The 2,500-nt window shown below is 42.4% G+C and overlaps 1 long non-coding RNA gene across 1 annotated transcript in view; it reads left to right on the top strand.

The window, feature by feature from the left end:
- Window positions 1-2,500, top strand: part of LOC115071663 — a 14,109-nt gene that overhangs the window by 616 nt on the left and 10,993 nt on the right. The window lies entirely within an intron of this gene.

The raw sequence follows: 2,500 nt of genomic DNA, 5'->3' as shown, positions 1-2,500 counted from the left end.
TTTCCCCAACTGGGCCTCATCCTCTAATGATTCAATCAGCTAGGATCCCATCAAGACACTGATCCATTAATGAAGCCAGCATCCTCATGATCCCATCACTTTCCAATAGCACCACCGCTAGGGACCAAGCCCTTAATGCATGGGCCTTTGCACACTTCATATCTAAGCCACAGCATTCCCACCCTTGGTCCCTAAAAGCTCATGTTTGTATCATAATGGATATCACATTTATTCTTTTCTAAGAGTCTCAATAGCTCCAGAATTTCTCAAAAATCCAAGTTCAAAGCATCCTCTGAGATTCAAGGAACACAAACTGTTAGCTTTGAGCTCCTATAACATAAAGTAAAATAAGATATAAACATGTTATACACTCCTAATGTGTAATAGCACACAGTAAGCACTCCCATTCCAAAAAGGAAGAATAGGGCAAAGGGGAAAAGGGGTGGGACTAAGGCAAGACGGAAGCCCATCTGGGCAAACATTAGATCTGGCTGGCATCGGAAAAACTTAGTCGTATAGTGTTAGCTCCTAGGGTCTTGCTGACTATAAGCACATGGCTTCTCTGAGCCTGTCTCATCCTACTCTCTATGGTTTTCCTTGGTATGTTCCACATGCTCTGCATTTCTGACTTCTTGTGTCCACCGTGGTTTAAACTTCACCAGCTCAGCATCTTATACCACCCTCTCTAGAAGCTACCCATAGAGAATCCAAACTGCTACATGTTGGCTGAAATCCAAGATTTTCTTTTAAACATGTGTGGAAACCTTTACGACCCTGTGACTATTACACTCTGCAGGACTGAAAAGTCAGCATTACATGGACAATGCCAGGTTCTGCCACTAGCCTGAACTTGAACCAGAGTCCTCGTGGCCTTTATGTGTTTGAGAGGCTGAGTGCTGTGAAATGAATTCTGGTGGAACAACTTTGCAGTAAGCCCTGAGAAGCAGGTTTCCAGGCAGTGTTCTCCCCTCAGAAGAAATTCTTTCAAAGGAGTTTATACTTCCCCTCACAAGCCTGTGGTAGAGAGGTTTCAGCAGTTCCTGAGCTGCCTTCAAGACATCATCCCTGTTGTCCGTGCAATGTACTTTTTTCCCATTTCTTTCAAGACTTTTTCCTGTGATGTTGACGGTAGACCACAAGGCCTTTTGCATGCTAGGCAAGGGCTCTCACTGTGCTGCATCTCCAGACCACTCGATTTCTTTTCTTTTTAATGATAGTAATCTCTTCAGAAAACATACCTTCCTTAGCCCCAATGTTACATGACTTTCCGACCAAACCAAGTTTTTCAAATCTTTGTATTTTGCTTTTTTTTTCTTCTAGTTCTCACTTTGAAACTAGATAAAAGTAGCCAGCAGGCCCCATCCATGCTCAATGCCGGAATGCCTTGAAATTCCCCTGCCAGATACACTAGTTCATCACCTATAAACTTGGCATCTCACAAAGTTCCCAGGAATACACAAAGTATAGACAAGTAATTAGCTACACTGTAAACACAGTGTCCTCTAGTCCAGTTCCCAGTAGAGCCCTTATTCTAATCTGAAATCTCATGAGCACAGTGGTAATGTCTGCATTCCAATCAGCTTTCAAGTTCTTCTGAGCTCCTCCCATAATCACCTATTAAACCACTTGCAAAATTCTAGGGCTTCTCTAGCCTGCTTCTCTAGACTTTTCCAAACTCCTCTCACACATCAGGCCCAAAAACCTTCCAAACCACATGATCAGAAACAGTTACAGTAATGATTTTGTCTCTTGGTACCAATTATTTTCTGTGTTAGACACTTGTTGCTGTGGCAAAATACCTAAGAAAGCAACTTGGAAGAAGGAACAATGTATTTTAGCTGCTGGTGTCAGAGAGTTCAGGCCGCAGTTATCAAGTTCCATTGATTTAGGGGCCTAAGGTGAGACAGAATATCATGGTGTGGAATGGGTGGCAGAACAAAGCTAATCACCTCATGACTGACAGTAAACGGAGACAGGAAGGGACCAGAGTCACATATTCTTCAAAAGCATGCACCCATTGAACTATTTCCTTCAACAAGGTTTCACCCCCAACAGCCCACTCAGCTATGAATTCACCAATGGATTAGACCATTCGCAACGCTATCACCCCCAGAATCCCAATCACCTCTCCAAGATGCCACCCACTGTGACCAATCAGCCTTTTAATACATGAACTTCTGGGAAGATACTTCACTTCCAAACCATAATACCTTTTATGAACATTCCTTTTTGTTATACTCATTCAATATCCTTAGGAAGTCCAGGAAGACAGGAAACAGTGGTTAATAAGTCCAAAGATGACCTTCTAAACAGATGATTTAAATAAATCTGACAAGGGGAAATAAAGAGTCTGGGACAGCATTACCAAAGAGCAGTTCATGGAGATGACCAGAGAGTCACATTTTCAGTATTACACTCAGCCCTACAACACAGGTATTCTCACTGGTTAACTGTGGACAGATGTGTTGAAAAGTTGTCTTTAAAATGGTATGGCTGAGTA

This window comes from Nannospalax galili, unplaced genomic scaffold, assembly GCF_000622305.1.
Source record: "Nannospalax galili isolate Female #2095 unplaced genomic scaffold, S.galili_v1.0 scaffold579, whole genome shotgun sequence".
Lineage (NCBI taxonomy): Eukaryota > Metazoa > Chordata > Mammalia > Rodentia > Spalacidae > Nannospalax > Nannospalax galili.
This window is presented reverse-complemented; position numbering and strand designations above follow the sequence as displayed.